The sequence below is a fragment of the Pseudophryne corroboree genome, chromosome 6 (genome assembly GCF_028390025.1).
Source record: "Pseudophryne corroboree isolate aPseCor3 chromosome 6, aPseCor3.hap2, whole genome shotgun sequence".
Taxonomy (NCBI): domain Eukaryota; kingdom Metazoa; phylum Chordata; class Amphibia; order Anura; family Myobatrachidae; genus Pseudophryne; species Pseudophryne corroboree.
Window position 1 is genome coordinate 817882804 of NC_086449.1, and position 17541 is coordinate 817900344.

The window sequence follows — 17541 nt, forward strand, 5'->3', positions numbered from 1 at the left end:
GTGAATGGAGTAGAGAATGGGTGTTATGTGGCTGGAACGGGGCTGGATGGATAACAGCCTGGCAGCTGCATTTATACCATCTGTAAGCGGTGCAATTCTTTTGCTGGGAGACCAGGGTAGAGGCTATTACAGTAGTCTAATCGAGATGATACAAATGCATGGATGACTTTAGGCAGGTCTTCTGAATTAAAACAAAAACCCTTTATTTCCAATGGCACCATACCCCCAACCAGGGGCACACACAGGATTTCTGGAGGGGAAGGGGGGGTTTCCAAATGCTGGGTTGTAGAGCGATTGTTGCCAGCCCATGCAGGATGCATACCTAGCATGTAACAAGCTTTAGTCTGCCCCAAAGAACAGTTTATGTAATGCAAGTACTTCAGATATACAGTATGCAGGCCCAATTAGCTGCTGACCAGGCTATGGGGAAGGGGGATTTCCGGGCAACTGGAACCCCCCTACCCCCTTCATTTTGCCTATGCCCCCAACATTTGCATGCAGTCATTTAGTTTGTGTTGCATTCTTCCTGTCGTATTTTGTGCCATTCAAATCATGCTAAAATGACACCCATGAATCACGGCTCTACTTGTGGTCGGTCAGGGGGCATCTCTAGGTAGGTACTCAGAATCCCCTCCTGACTGCGCCACTGTTAGTGGCAGCAATTCATCTTATAACCCTACCTCAGAACCTGCTGATGTGAGGATTGTACATTTGTCAAAAGTACAAAATATCTCGTAGTCTGTGGCCGCTTCGGTGAGTTCCTGATTTACGTTTACAGTCTTTGGTTGCAGAAATATTACACTGAAAATATCCCAATGAAAAGTGAACCTGCTGCTCTTTCCTAGACAGTGAACTTTTGATAGAACATCAGGTTAATAACCCTTGGCTTTGTGTAATAATAGACCTCTTTCTGCCACGGCTCCTGCCTCAAATTCCTATTACAGTTCTCCTTAGAAGTCTTTCCGACTTACAAGTTGGGGCTTTTGTGTTTTGTTTTTTCTCCTCACGTGCTGTTTTTTGTTTGTTTTGGCCTTTTTCAGTCTACAGTAGAACACAGATCCCTCTTGAAAGGGTTACTAAAACGAAACTCTATGGGGGGGCTTGGGGATTGACAGGGGGAAGCAGAGGGTGACTGTCAAACAGTAATGGATGTAGTATGCAATTGTACTCTAGGTACCAAAGACAGCGCTTAGTGATACACAAAAAAATATTATTAAAAATTAAAAATAAAACAGATGTATGCAGACAGGTGTAAAGGATCAATCAATATTTATTTAATTAATTTCTATTTGGTCGGTTAAAAATTATTTGTTACACATATAAGGGCATTTATGTGAACAAGTTAAAACATGACTGACTTGAAGCAAGCTGGGTGATCGTGTGCAGGGCACTAATAAGTAACCAGTGGTTGGTGGACCTATGTTTCCTGGGTATAAATGGTAAGTCTCTCCATTAATAGTTACCGATCCTGGTGGAACCAAATGTCACATTCCCTGGTGATGTCTCAGCATGAAGAGATTTCAACACACCGGTTGGGGGAAATAGGTCCTCCGTTTAACAATGGAAAGGTCGTCGGAGAGAGTCCCAGGCTTGTTCTGAAGAAGGTCCACCGTCCAAATGTCCTGGATAGTAGTGCCACACGGTCCACTAGTATGGTCCTTACGCGTTTCGCTGACTTCCAGGGGCAGCTTTATCAAAGGTATATGCTCTCTGAGGCAGTCATCCCTGTAACCAGCCTGTGTTGGAGTGTGGACTCTGTAGAAACTAGCGATGACTACTGAGTTGCTGTCTCAACACAATGACTCAAATCATTTAGAAGTTGGAATTATATTGGAGTCACTCCAATATAATTCCAATATACCTTTGATAAAGCTGCCCCTGGAAGTCAGCTTTTGAGAATGTCTGATGTTCACCACAGGTAAACATTCGTCAATGGTAAAACTATTTACCATAGCTGGTAGGCCATCGATAGCTGCTAACCATCGATAATCGATGGTCACCAATACTTCCTACTGGCTGAGTAGCTGTTCACTTCTCGTTCCTACACAGCCCATAGTTAAATAGTGAATTTCTGAAGCAGCGATACCTTTGGGAACGACTAAATGTACTTTCCATGAATATAATGAACTGGATTTGTTTGCATATTTGGACCATTTACAAAGGAACAGCACAATAATAACTTTGCTGGTGTCGCGGATGAGCCTCGGACCTTTACTGTATCTAGTCCTAACAGCCCGACGAGGAACTAATGAAATTCTCTGGTTTTCAATCACGTTTGTCTTCCTCCTGAATGCTCCTGTCTCTCAGAGATTGTTGCCGCTGAAAGCTTCAGTCCGCTTGTTTGTTGAAGCTTCTTTTTCATGACAGAAAATCTATAGCTTAATAAAATGTGATTTGCAATTACATTATCTACAGCCTTATCTAAGTGTTCATTGTCGCTGGTCTACTCCCGGATGTGTGGGCCTTAAAGCGGCAACAGTTTCCCGGTAGGTCCCGTCACCAGCTGCAATGGGCGGTGTAATGGTTATCATTACAGTCTCACAGAACTGAAGTCATGGGTTCGATTCACATCACGGCACTAAAGGTGTGGAGTAGGTGTGGAGTTTGTATGTCCTTGTGTGGGGTGATCTGGTTTCCTCCCACAATCCAAATAAAAAAATAGTGTATATGTGTGTGTGTGTGTGGTAGGGAATATAGATTGTAAGCTCCACGGGGGCAGGTAGTGATGTGACTGACTGATATACTCCCTGTACAGTGCTGCGGAATATGTGTGCATTATACTGTATAAAAATCGATGTATTGCTATTCCTGTCCGCTTGACTCTAATACAAAACGCAATTTGGCATATAAGTCCCCCCGTTGTTGGGAGGCGTGGACAGTGACAATACAAAAACATCCACATTGCCACATTTTGATAAATAGCTGCCAGGGTTTCTAACGTCGCAACACATTTGGTCATGGTTGCGGCAGGCTCCGTGTTTTTGTGCATCTGCAGATGTTGCGGCGGGAGGCGTCTGGCGTTAGGATTACATGAAATGTTACGTGCCTGGGATTCGTGTCATGGTGTTGGCTGGGGAACTGTCAGAAGTGTTTCTTCCTGACACGTAAACCGAAGGCTCAGTTCTCATTCTGATAATATGAGAAGAGTATGTCCCTGTATGTGGCGCACACGTGTGGAATATGCTGAAGCTGATGTGTTGTCCCTTCAATATAAGGCCCCCATTTGTCAAGCCTTGGAGAGTGATAAATAGCAGGGTGATAAAGTACCAACCAATCAGACCCTAACTGCCATGTCACAGTTTTAAACTTGACTGGTACTTTATCACCACTCTCCAACGCGTGATAAATCTGGGCTTAAGAGGGACATTTACTAAGCAGTGATAAGAGCGGAGAAGTGAGCCAGTGGAGACGTTGCCCCATCAACCAATCGGCAGCTCTGTATAATTTTACAGTATGCAAATTATAGATGTTACTTCAGTGCTGATTGGTTGCCATGGGCAACTTCTCCACTGGCTCACTTCTCCGCTCTTACCACTGCTTAGTAAATGTCCCCCTAAGTTCTGTATGCTGGATAGGTGATCACTCCTGGACAAATCCGTTATCACCTTCTTGGAGTTCCGTTGGCAGGCAGTTTGAGGGAAGCAGTGTCAGTGTATTGTTCCCTATGGCGGCGTGTGGCAGGAGAGCTAGTGCGTCACTGGTGAATAAGGGTTACACTTTCTTCATTAATGATTTAGGGGTACATTTACTAAGCAGTGATAAGAGCGGAGAAGTGAGCCAGTGGAGAAATATCTCCATCAACCAATCAGCAGCTCTGTATCATTTTATAGTATGCAAATTATAGATGTTACTTCAGTGCTGATTGGTTGCCATGGGCAACTTCTCCACTAGCTCACTTCTCCGCTCTTATCACTGCTTAGTAAATGTACCCCTTAGTTTCAATTGAATTTAAGTTCATGAAATTAGTTTGTTTCTGGTAATCAACTGCTTTCTTCATTAATGTAATGTGAGTGCTGTGCATGGTCCGGCCTGGCCAAGTAGCTCCTCTTCCCGCTGCTCTGCTCAGCAGGCATGCTTAGACAGGGTCGTGCCGCGAGTCCCTGCACCCAAGAGTCGTGGCACGCCCCCGGGAGACATGGCCAATCCCCCTTTTCTCTAACGTCCTAAGTGGATGCTGGGGACTCCGTAAGGATCATGGGGAATAGCGGCTCCGCAGGAGACTGGGCACATCTAAAGAAAGCTTTAGGACTATCTGGTGTGCACTGGCTCCTCCCCCTATGACCCTCCTCCAAGCCTCAGTTAGATTTTTGTGCCCGAACGAGAAGGGTGCACACTAGGGGCTCTCCTGAGCTTCTTAGTGAAAGTTTTAGATTAGGTTTTTTATTTTCAGTGAGACCTGCTGGCAACAGGCTCACTGCATCGAGGGACTAAGGGGAGAAGAAGCGAACTCACCTGCGTGCAGAGTGGATTGGGCTTCTTAGGCTACTGGACATTAGCTCCAGAGGGACGATCACAGGCCCAGCTTGGATGGGTCCCAGAGCCGCGCCGCCGGCCCCCTTACAGAGCCAGAAGGCAGAAGAGGTCCGGAAAATCGGCGGCAGAAGACGTCCTGTCTTCAACAAGGTAGCGCACAGCACTGCAGCTGTGCGCCATTGCTCTCAGCACACTTCACACTTCGGTCACTGAGGGTGCAGGGCGCTGGGGGGGGGGGGGGCGCCCTGAGACGCAATAAAAACACCTTGGATGGCAAAAAAAAATGCATCACATATAGCTCCTGGGCTATATGGATGCATTTAACCCCTGCCAGAATCCATAAAAAAGCAGGAGAAAAGTCCGCGAAAAAGGGGCGGAGCCTATCTCCTCAGCACACTGGCGCCATTTTCCCTCACAGCTCCGTTGGAGGGAAGCTCCCTGTCTCTCCCCTGCAGTCACTACACTACAGAAAGGGTTAAAAAAAAGAGAGGGGGGCACTAATTAGGCGCAGTATTAACTATACAGCAGCTATAAGGGGAAAAACACTTATATAAGGTTATCCCTGTATATATATAGCGCTCTGGTGTGTGCTGGCAAACTCTCCCTCTGTCTCCCCAAAGGGCTAGTGGGGTCCTGTCCTCTATCAGAGCATTCCCTGTGTGTGTGCTGTATGTCGGTATTTTTGTGTCGACATGTATGAGGAGAAAAATGATGTGGAGACGGAGCAGATTGCCTGTAATAGTGATGTCACCCCCTAGGGGGTCGACACCTGAGTGGATGAACTGTTGGAAGGAATTACGTGACAGTGTCAGCTCTGTATAAAAGACAGTGGTTGACATGAGACAGCCGGCTACTCAGCTTGTGCCTGTCCAGACGTCTCATAGGCCGTCAGGGGCTCTAAAGCGCCCGTTACCTCAGATGGCAGATATAGACGCCGACACGGATACTGACTCCAGTGTCGACGGTGAAGAGACGAATGTGACTTCCAGTAGGGCCACACGTTACATGATTGAGGCAATGAAAAATGTTTTACACATTTCTGATAATACGAGTACCACCAAAAAAGGGGTATTATGTTCGGTGAGGAAAAACTACCTGTAGTTTTCCTGAATCTGAGAAATTAAATGAGGTGTGTGATGATGCGTGGGTTTCCCCCGATAACAACGGATAATTTCTAAAATGTTATTGGCATTATATCCTTTCCCGCCAGAGGTTAGGGTGCGTTGGGAAACACCCCCTAGGGGGGATAAAGCGCTCACACGCTTGTAAGGGCTCTACCTTCGCCTGAGATGGCCGCCCTTAAGGATCCTGCTGATAGAAAGCAGGAGGGTATCCTTAAAGGTATTTACACACATACTGGTGTTATACTGCGACCAGCAATCGCCTCAGCCTGGATGTGCAGTGCTGGGTTGGCGTGGTCGGATTCCCTGACTAAAAATATTGATACCCTAGATAGGGACAGTATATTTTTGCCTATAGAGCATTTAAAAGATGCATTTTTATATATGCGTGATGCACAGCGGAATATTTGCCGACTGGCATCAAGTCTAAGCGCGTTGTCCATTTCTACCAGTAGAGGGTTATGGACACGTCAGTGGTCAGGTGATGCGTATTCCAAGCGGCATTTGGAAGTATTGCTTTATTAAGGGAGGAGTTATTTGGGGTCGGTCTTTCAGACCTGGTGGCCACGGCAACAGCTGGGAATTCCACGTTTGTACCCCAGGTCGCCTCTCAACATGAGAAGACGCCGTATTATCAGGCGCAGTCTTTTCGTGGACAAGCGGGCAAAAGGTTCCTCATTTCTGCCCCGTGACAGAGGGAGAGGAAAAAGGCTGCAGAAATCAGCCAGTTCCCAGGAACAGAAACCCTCTCCCGCCTCTGCCAAGCCCTCAGTATACGCTGGGGCTTTACAAGCAGAATCAGGCACGGTGGGGGGCCCGTCTCAATGAATTTCAGCGCGCAGTGGGCTCACTCGCAAGTAGACCCCTGGATCCTTCAGGTGATATCTCAGGGGTACAAATTAGAATTCGAGACGTCTCCCCCTCGCCGTTTCCTAAAGTCGGCTTTACCGATGTCTCCTTCTGACAGGGAGACAGTTTTGGAAGCCATTCACAAGCTGTATTCCCAGCAGGTGATAATCAAGATACCCCTCCTGCAACAGGGAACGGGGTATTATTCCACACTGTTGTGGTACCGAAGCCGGACGGCTCGGTGAGACCGATTCTAAATCTAAAATCTTTGAACACTTACGTACAGAGGTTCAAATTCAAGATTGAGTCACTCAGAGCAGTGATTGCGAACCTGGAAGAAGGGGACTACATGATGTCTCGGGACATCAAGGATGCTTACCTTCATGTCAAAATTTACCCTTCTCACCAAGGGTACCTCAGGTTTATGGTACAGAACTGTCACTATCAGTTCAGACGCTGCCGTATGGATGGTACACGGCACCCCGGGTCTTTACCAAGGTAATGGCCGAAATGATGATATTCCTTCGAAGGAAGTGAATTTTAGTTATCCCTTCCTTGGACAATTCCCTGATAAGGGTAAGATCCAGGGAACAGTTGGAGGTCGGTGTAGCACTATCTCAGGTAGTGTTGCGGCAGCACGATTGGATTCTCAATATTCCAAAATCGCACCTGGTTCCGACGACGTGTCTTCTGTTCCTAGGGATGATCCTGGACACAGTCCAGAAAAAGGTGTTTCTCCCGGAGGAGAAAGCCAGGGAGTTATCCGAGCTAGTCAGTAACCTCCTCAAACCGAGCCAAGTCTCAGTGCATCAATGCACAAGGGTTCTGGGTAAAATGGTGGCTTCCTACGAAGCAATCCCATTCGGCAGATTCCACGCAAGAACTTTCCAGTGGGACCTGCTGGACAAATGGTCCGGATCGCATCTTCAGATGCATCAGCGGATAACCCTGTCACCAAGGACAAGGGTGTCCCTCCTGTGGTGGTTGCAGAGTGCTCATCTTCTAGAGGGCCGCAGATTAGGCATTCAGGACTGGGTCCTGGTGACCACTGATGCCAGCCTGCGAGGCTGGGGAGCAGTCACACAGGGAAGGAATATCCAGGGCTTATGGTCAAGCCTGGAGACATCACTTCACATGAATATCCTGAAGCTAAGGGACATTTACAATGCTCTAAGCTTAGCAAGACCTCTGCTTCAAGGTCAGCCGGTGTTGATCCAGTCGGACAACATCACGGCAGTCACCCACGTAAACAGACAGGGTGGCACAAGAAGCAGGAGGGCAATGGCAGAAGCTGCAAGGATTCTTCGCTGGGCGGAAAATCATGTGATAGCACTGTCAGCAGTATTCATTCCGGGAGTGGACAACTGGGAAGCAGACTTCCTCAGCACGACCTCCACCCAGGAGAGTGGGGACTTCACCCATAAGTCTTCCACATGATTAAAAACTCGACAGGTATTGCGCCAGGTCCAGGGACCCTCAGGCAATAAGCTGTAGACGCTCTGGTAACACCGTGGGTGTACCAGTCAGGGTATGTGTTCCCTCCTCTGCCTCTCATACCCAAGGTACTGAGATTGATAAGATGGAGAGGAGTAAGCACTATATTCGTGGTTCCGGATTGGCCAAGAAGGACTTGGTAACCGGAACTTCAAGAGATGCTCACGGAGGATCCGTGGCCTCTACCTCTAAGAAGGGACCTGCTCCAGCAAGGACCCTGTCTGTTCCAAGACTTACCGCGGCTGCGTTTGACGGCATGGCGGTTGAACGCCGGATCCTGAAGGAAAAAAGGCATTCCGGATGAAGTCATCCCTATCCTGATCAAAGCCAGGAAGGATGTAACCGCAAAAACATTATCACCGCAATTGGCGAAAATATGTTGCGTGGTGCGAGGCCAGTAAGGCCCGACGGAGGAAATTCAACTGGGTCGATTCCTACATTTCCTGCAAACAGGAGTGTCTATGGGCCTGAAATTGGGGTCCATTAAGGTTCAAATTTCGGCCCTGTCAATTTTCTTCCAAAAAGAACTAGCTTCAGTCCCTGAAGTTCAGACGTTTGTAAAAGGGGTACTGCATATACAGCCTCCTTTTGTGCCTCCAGTGGCACTTTGGGATCTCAATGTAGTTTTGGGTTCCAAAAGTCACATTGGTTTGAACCACTTAAATCTGTGGAGTTAAAATATCTCACATGGAAAGTGGTCATGCTGTTGGCCCTGGCCTGGGCCAGGCGCGTGTCAGAATTGGCGGCTTTATCCTGAAAAAGCCCTTATCTGATTTTCCATTCGGACAGGGCGGAATTGAGGACTCGTCCTCAGTTTCTCCCCAAGGTGGTTTCAGCGTCTCACCTGAACCAACCTATTGGTGGTGCCTGCGGCTACTAGGGACTTGGAGGCCTCCAAGTTGCTAGACGTTGTTAGTGCCCTGAAAATATGTTTCCAGGACGGCTGGAGTCAGGAAATCTGACTCGCTGTTTATCCTGTGTGCACCCAACAAGCTGGGTGCTCCTGCTTCTAAGCAGACTATTGCTCGTTGTATTTGTAGTACAATTCAGCTTGCACATTCTGTGGCAGGCCTGCCACAGCCAAAAATCTGTAAATGCCCACTCCACAAGGAAGGTGGGCTCATCTTGGGCGGCTGCCCGAGGGGTCTCGGCTTTACAACTTTGCCGAGCAGCTACTTGGTCAGGAGCAAATACGTTTGTAAAATTCTACAAAATTGATATCCTGGCTGAGGAGGACCTGGAGTTCTCTCATTTGGTGCTGCAGAGTCATCCGCACTCTCCCGCCCGTTTGGGAGCTTTGGTATAATCCCCATGGTCCTTACGGAGTCCCCAGCATCCACTTAGGACGTTAGAGAAAATAAGAATTTACTTACCGATAATTCTATTTCTCATAGTCCGTAGTGGATGCTGGGCGCCCATCCCAAGTGCGGATTGTCTGCAATACTTGTACATAGTTATTGTTACAAAAATCGGGTTATTATTGTTGTGAGCCATCTTTCAGAGGCTCCTCTGTTATCATGCTGTTAACTGGGTTCAGATCACAGGTTATACGGTGTGATTGGTGTGGCTGGTATGAGTCTTACCCGGGATTCAAAATCCTTCCTTATTGTGTACGCACGTCCGGGCACAGTATCCTAACTGAGGCTTGGAGGAGGGTCATAGGGGGAGGAGCCAGTGCACACCAGATAGTCCTAAAGCTTTCTTTAGATGTGCCCAGTCTCCTGCGGAGCCGCTATTCCCCATGGTCCTTACGGAGTCCCCAGCATCCACTACGGACTATGAGAAATAGAATTATCGGTAAGTAAATTCTTATTTTCTGTGCATTTATAGCCCCAGTCCATCCCGGTATCCATGTCTCGTATTTTGGCCCTCATTCCGAGTTGATCGCTAGCTGCCGTTGTTCGTTGCGTAGCCGCCCTCTGGGGGTGTATCTTCGCTTAGCAGAATTGTGAACGAAAGATTAGCAGAATTGCGAATAAATAATTCTTTGCAGTTTCTGAGTAGCTCCAGACTTACTCCTACACTGCGATCAGCTCAGCCCGTTTCGTTCCTGGTTTGACGTCACAAACACGTCCTGCGTTCGGCCAGCCACTCCCCCGTTTCTCCAGCCACTCCCGCGTTTTATCCTGGCACGCCTGCGTTTTTCCGCACACTCCCAGAAAACGGTCAGTTTCCGCCCAGAAACACCCACTTCCTGTCAATCACACTCCGATCACCAGAACGATGAAAATTCTTTGTTCGGACGTGAGTAAATCTACTAAGTTTTGTGCTAAAATACTTAGCGCATGCGCACTGCGTACCATGCGCATGCGCATTTTTGCCTTAATCGCTCCGTTGCGAAAATCGGCAACGAACGAACAACTCGGAATGACCCCCAATAAGTGGTCAAATGCTTACATCAGTGGTTCTCAAAAAACACGGTCCTCAAGGAACCTCAACAGTCCAGCTTTTAAGTATATCCACGCTTGGCCACCGGTGACTTAATTAGTACCCCAGTCAATTTGATTTAACCATCTGTGCTGAGTCATGGATATACTTAAAACCTGGACCGTCGGGGTGACATGGGGACAGCATTTGAGAAGGTTCTCAAACGCGGTCCCCAAGTCACTCCAGCGGTCCAGGCTTATGTTATTCATTTCTGAAATGATATCACTGAATTTCTCTGACGTCCTAGTGGATGCTGGGACTCCGTCAGGACCACGGGGAATAGCGGCTCCGCAGGAGACAGGGCACAAAATTTAAAAGTTTGACCACTAGGTGGTGTGTACTGGCTCCTCCCCCTATGACCCTCCTCCAAGCCTCAGTTAGGTTTTTGTGCCCGTCCGAGCAGGGTGCAATCTAGGTGGCTCTCCTAAAGAGCTGCTTAGAAAAAGTTTGTTAGGTTTTTTATTTTCAGTGAGTCCTGCTGGCAACAGGCTCACTGCAACGAGGGACTTAGGGGAGAAGAAGTGAACTCACCTGCGTGCAGGATGGATTTGCTTCTTAGGCTACTGGACACTAGCTCCAGAGGGACGATCACAGGTACAGCCTGGATGGGTCACCGGAGCCGCGCCGCCGACCCCCTTGCAGATGCCGAATAGAGAAGAGGTCCAGAAACCGGCGGCAGAAGACGTCTCAGTCTTCATGAGGTAGCGCACAGCACTGCAGCTGTGCGCCATTGCTCTCCGCACACTTCACACCAGCGGTCACTGAGGGTGCAGGGCGCTGGGGGGGGGCGCCCTGGGCAGCAATGTAATATACCTATTCTGGCTAAAATATATCACATATAGCCCCTGGGGCTATATGGATGTATTTAACCCCTGCCAGGTTCCAAAAAAACCGGGAGAAGAAGCCCGCCGAAAAGGGGGCGGGGCCTATTCTCCTCAGCACACAGCGCCATTTTCCTGCCCAGCTCCGCTGCGAGGAAGGCTCCCAGGACTCTCCCCTGCACTGCACTACAGAAACAGGGTAAAAACAGAGAAGGGGGGGCACTTATTGGCGATATTTATAATATTTGAGCTGCTATAAAGGGAACACACTTATTAAGGTTGTCCCTATATATATTTATAGCGCTTGGGTGCGTGCTGGCAAACTCTCCCTCTGTCTCCCCAAAGGGCTAGTGGGGTCCTGTCTTCTATCAGAGCATTCCCTGTGTGTCTGCTGTGTGTCGGTACGTGTGTGTCGACATGTATGAGGACGATGTTGGCGTGGAGGCGGAGCAATTGCCGATAATGGTGATGTCACCCCCTAGGGAGTCGACACCAGAATGGATGGCTTTGTTTATGGAATTACGGGATAGTGTCAGCACGCTACAAAAGTCGGTTGACGACATGAGACAGCCGGCAAACCAGTTAGTACCTGTCCAGGCGTCTCAGACACCGTCAGGGGCTGTAAAACGCCCTTTACCTCAGTCGGTCGACACAGACCCAGACACTGAATCCAGTGTCGACGGTGAAGAAACAAACGTATTTTCCAGTAGGGCCACACGTTATATGATCACGGCAATGAAGGAGGCTTTGCATATCTCTGATACTGCAAGTACCACAAAAAGGGGTATTATGTGGGGTGTGAAAAAACTACCGATAGTTTTTCCTGAATCAGAGGAACTGAATGAAGTGTGTGATGAAGCGTGGGTTACCCCAGATAGAAAACTGCTAATTTCAAAGAAGTTATTGGCATTATACCCTTTCCCACCAGAGGTTAGGGCGCGCTGGGAAACACCTCCTAGGGTGGATAAGGCGCTCACACGCTTATCAAAGCAAGTGGCGTTACCGTCTCCGGATACGGCCGCCCTCAAGGATCCAGCTGATAGGAGGCTGGAGAATACATTAAAAAGTATATACACACATACGGGTGTTATACTGAGACCAGCAATCGCCTCAGCCTGGATGTGCAGTGCTGGCGTGGCTTGGTCGGAGTCACTGTCTGAAAATATTGATACCCTGGATAGGGACAGTATTTTACTGACTATAGAGCAGTTAAAGGATGCATTTCTTTATATGCGAGATGCACAGAGAGATATTTGCACTCTGGCATCAAGAGTAAGTGCGATGTCCATATCTGCCAGAAGAAGTTTATGGACGCGCCAGTGGTCAGGTGATGCGGATTCCAAACGACATATGGAAGTATTGCCGTATAAGGGGGAGGAATTATTTGGGGTCGGTCTATCGGATCTGGTGGCCACGGCAACGGCCGGAAAATCCACCTTTTTACCCCAGCTCACCTCCCAGCAGAAAAAGCCGCAGGCTTTTCAGCCGCAGTCCTTTCGTTCCTATAAGAAGAAACGAGCAAAAGGACATTCCTATTTGCCCCGAGGCAAAGGAAAGGGTAAGAGACTGCAACAAGCAGCTCCTTCCCAGGAGCAGAAGCCCTCCCCGGCTTCTACAAAGGCGTCAGCATGTCGCTGGGACCTTACAAGCAGACTCAGGGGCGGTGGGGGGTCGCCTCAAACATTTCAGCGCACAGTGGGCTCACTCGCAGGTGGACCCCTGGATCCTGCAGGTAGTATCTCAGGGTTACAGGTTGGAATTCGAGAAGTCCCCTCCTCGCCGTTTCCTAAAGTCTGCTTTGCCAACGTTTCCCTCCGACAGGGCGACGGTATTGGAGGCCATTCACAAGCTGTATTCTCAGCAGGTGATAGTCAAGGTACCCCTCCTACAACAGGGACAGGGGTATTACTCCACGCTAAAGGGTACCTCAGGTTCGTGGTCCAAAACTGTCATTATCAGTTTCAGACGCTGCCGTTTGGATTGTCCACGGCACCCCGGGTCTTTACCAAGGTAATGGCCGAAATGATGATCCTTCTTCGAAGAGAAGGCGTCTTAATTATCCCTTACTTGGACGATCTCCTGATAAGGGCAAGATCCAGAGAACAGCTGGAGGTCGGAGTAGCACTAACCCAAGTAGTGCTCCAACAACACGGGTGGATTCTGAATTTTCCAAAATCCCAACTGATCCCGACGACACGTCTGTTGTTCCTAGGGATGATTCTGGACACTGTTCAGAAAAAGGTATTTCTTCCGGAGGAGAAAGCCAGGGAGTTATCCGATCTAGTCAGGAACCTCCTAAAACCAGGAAAAGTATCTGTGCATCAATGCACAAGAGTCCTGGGAAAAATGGTAGCTTCTTACGAAGCGATTCCATTCGGCAGATTCCATGCACGAACTTTTCAGTGGGATCTGCTGGACAAATGGTCCGGATCGCATCTGCAGATGCATCAGCGGATAAAATTGTCCACAAGGACAAGAGTGTCTCTGCTATGGTGGTTGCAGAGTGCTCATCTGTTAGAGGGCCGCAGATTCGGCATACAGAACTGGGTCCTAGTGACCACGGATGCCAGCCTGAGAGGCTGGGGAGCGGTCACACAGGGAAGAAACTTCCAGGGCGTGTGGTCAAGCCTGGAGACGTCTCTTCACATAAATATACTGGAGCTAAGAGCAATCTACAATGCTCTAAGCCTGGCAAAACCTCTGCTTCAGGGTCAGCCGGTGTTGATTCAGTCGGACAACATCACGGCAGTCGCCCACGTAAACAGACAGGGCGGCACAAGAAGCAGGAGGGCAATGGCAGAAGCTGCAAGGATTCTCCGCTGGGCAGAAAATCATGTGTTAGCACTGTCAGCTGTGTTTATCCCGGGAGTGGACAACTGGGAAGCAGACTTCCTCAGCAGACACGATCTGCACCCGGGAGAGTGGGGACTTCATCCAGAAGTCTTCCACATGATTGTGGTCCATTGGGAAAGACCAATGGTGGACATGATGGCGTCCCGCCTCAACAAAAAACTGGACAGGTATTGCGCCAGGTCAAGAGACCCTCAGGCAATAGCTGTAGACGCTCTGGTAACACCATGGGTGTACCAGTCAGTGTATGTGTTTCCTCCTCTGCCTCTCATACCAAAAGTACTGAGAATTATACGGCAAAGGGGAGTAAGAACGATACTCGTGGCTCCGGATTGGCCAAGAAGAACTTGGTACCCGGAACTTCAGGAGATGCTCACGGAAGATCCGTGGCCTCTACCTCTAAGACGGGACCTGCTTCAGCAGGGACCGTGTCTATTCCAAGACTTACCGCGGCTGCGTTTGACGGCATGGCGGTTGAACGCCGAATCCTAAGGGAAAAAGGCATTCCGGAAGAGGTCATCCCTACCCTGGTAAAAGCCAGGAAGGAGGTGACTGCACAACATTATCACCGCATTTGGAGAAAATATGTTGCGTGGTGTGAGGCCAGGAAGGCCCCGACGGAGGAATTTCAACTGGGTCGATTCCTACATTTCCTGCAAACAGGATTGTCTATGGGCCTCAAATTAGGGTCCATTAAGGTTCAAATTTCGGCCCTGTCGATTTTCTTCCAGAAAGAATTGGCTTCAGTTCCTGAAGTCCAGACTTTTGTAAAAGGAGTACTACATATACAGCCCCCGGTTGTGCCCCCAGTGGCACCGTGGGATCTTAATGTAGTTTTGGATTTTCTCAAATCCCATTGGTTTGAGCCACTCAAATCGGTGGATTTGAAATATCTTACATGGAAAGTAACCATGCTACTGGCCCTGGCTTCAGCCAGGAGAGTGTCAGAATTGGCGGCTTTATCGTATAAAAGCCCATATCTGATTTTCCATTCGGACAGGGCAGAACTGCGGACGCGTCCCCACTTTCTGCCTAAGGTGGTTTCAGCGTTTCACCTGAACCAGCCTATTGTGGTGCCTGCGGCTACTAGCGATTTGGAGGATTCCAAGTTGCTGGACATTGTCAGAGCATTGAAAATATATATTTCAAGGACGGCTGGAGTCAGAAAATCTGACTCGCTGTTTATACTGTATGCACCCAACAAGCTGGGTGCTTCTGCTTCTAAGCAGACGATTGCTCGTTGGATTTGTAGCACAATTCAACTTGCACATTCTGTGGCAGGCCTGCCACAGCCTAAATCTGTCAAGGCCCATTCCACAAGGAAGGTGGGCTCATCTTGGGCGGCTGCCCGAGGGGTCTCGGCATTACAACTCTGCCGAGCAGCTACGTGGTCAGGGGAGAACACGTTTGTAAAATTCTACAAATTTGATACCCTGGCTAAGGAGGACCTGGAGTTCTCTCATTCGGTGCTGCAGAGTCATCCGCACTCTCCCGCCCGTTTGGGAGCTTTGGTATAATCCCCATGGTCCTGACGGAGTCCCAGCATCCACTAGGACGTCAGAGAAAATAAGATTTTACTTACCGATAAATCTATTTCTCGTAGTCCGTAGTGGATGCTGGGCGCCCATCCCAAGTGCGGATTGTCTGCAATACTTGTCCATAGTTATTGTTACAAAAAAATCGGGTTGTTATTGTTGTGAGCCGTCTGTTCAGAGGCTCCTACGTTTGTCATACTGTTAACTGGGTTCAGATCACAAGTTGTACGGTGTGATTGGTGTGGCTGGTATGAGTCTTACCCGGGATTCAAAATCCTTCCTTATTGTGTACGCTCGTCCGGGCACAGTATCCTAACTGAGGCTTGGAGGAGGGTCATAGGGGGAGGAGCCAGTACACACCACCTAGTGGTCAAACTTTTAAATTTTGTGCCCTGTCTCCTGCGGAGCCGCTATTCCCCATGGTCCTGACGGAGTCCCAGCATCCACTACGGACTACGAGAAATAGATTTATCGGTAAGTAAAATCTTATTTTTTTTATGTTTCTGAAACTAGTTGATGGGAATTAAAACTTAGACCAAAAAAAATAAAAATAAATTGCGGCTCCTCCTGATTCCATGACCTACATTACCACTCCCGTTAGAAGTGACCAAGTCATGCGGGCCTATTATTCGCTGGTGACTTTGATGGCATGAATAGATTTCTTAGACATGTGAAATGTGCGAGTGCTTTAAGAATACTTTGAGACGGCGGCTCTGGTGGAAAGTTCCCAGCAGTTTGCTCTTGGTCTGGGTAACACAGTAAAAGACTCTCTGGAAGGCATATCTCCATTGTCTGTGCGTTAATGTAAATGTTTCTCGTACAGTATAAGAGCGACTGTGACAGGAATCACACTCATTTATACTGTACTGGATTCACGCTGCTTCACACACAGACACCTACTTAAATGGAATAAAGAAAAGTGCAATAATCACCATTTAACAACAGAGACCTTCTAAGTATACAGAACCCTCAGTGCACCTGCTGATAGAGGCTGATAATGCAAGACAGCTGGGAGATATACTGTATGTCTATTTTTTTTATATATTATATATTTGTGTGGGTCTAGCACTGGAATAAGCAGTCAGTGAATCTTCAGGGAGCTGAGATTTGTAGTTCTGCAAATGCTGGAGATCCAAAGGCTGCGTCTGTTGGCAGTTGCCCGTCTCCGACTGTATGTACTGCGCAGCCCTTCCCTGGTGCACATTTGTGTGTCTGGATGTGCAAGGACTGAGGCTTCCACAGTCAGTGTCCGTAGACGCTGAAATACCCACTGATGAGCATTTATGGCAGGTGCATTTTCTCCATCTGACTGTGGCCACCCAGGTGAGCAGCTGTCACTGTACATAGCCACTTTCAGCGACGTGTTCTACTGCACAGTAGTGTACGTTGTTCACAATACACCGCACAGTAGTGTCCATTATTCACATTACACCGCACAGTAGTACCCCTTACACACATTACACCGCACAGTAGTGTCTGTTACTCACATTACACTTCACAGTAGTGCCCGTTACTCACATTACACCGCACAGTAGTGTCCGTTACTCACATTACACCGCACAGTAGTGTCCCCTACTCACATTACACCGCACAGCAGAGTCCGTTACTCACATTACACCGCACAGTAGTGTCCGTTACTTACATTACACTGCACAGTGGTGTCTGTTACTCACATTACACCGCACAGTAATGTCTGTTACTCACATTACACTTCACAGTAGTGTCCGTTACTCACATTACACCACACAGTAGTGCCCGTTACTCACATTACACCGCACAGTAGTGTCCGATACTCACATTACACCGCACAGCAGAGTCCGTTACTCACATTACACCGCACAGCAGAGTCCGTTACTCACATTACACCGCACAGTAGTGTCCGTTACTCATATTACACTGCACAGTGGTGGTTGTTACTCACATTACACCGCACAATAATGTCTGTTACTCACATTACACCGCACAGTAGTG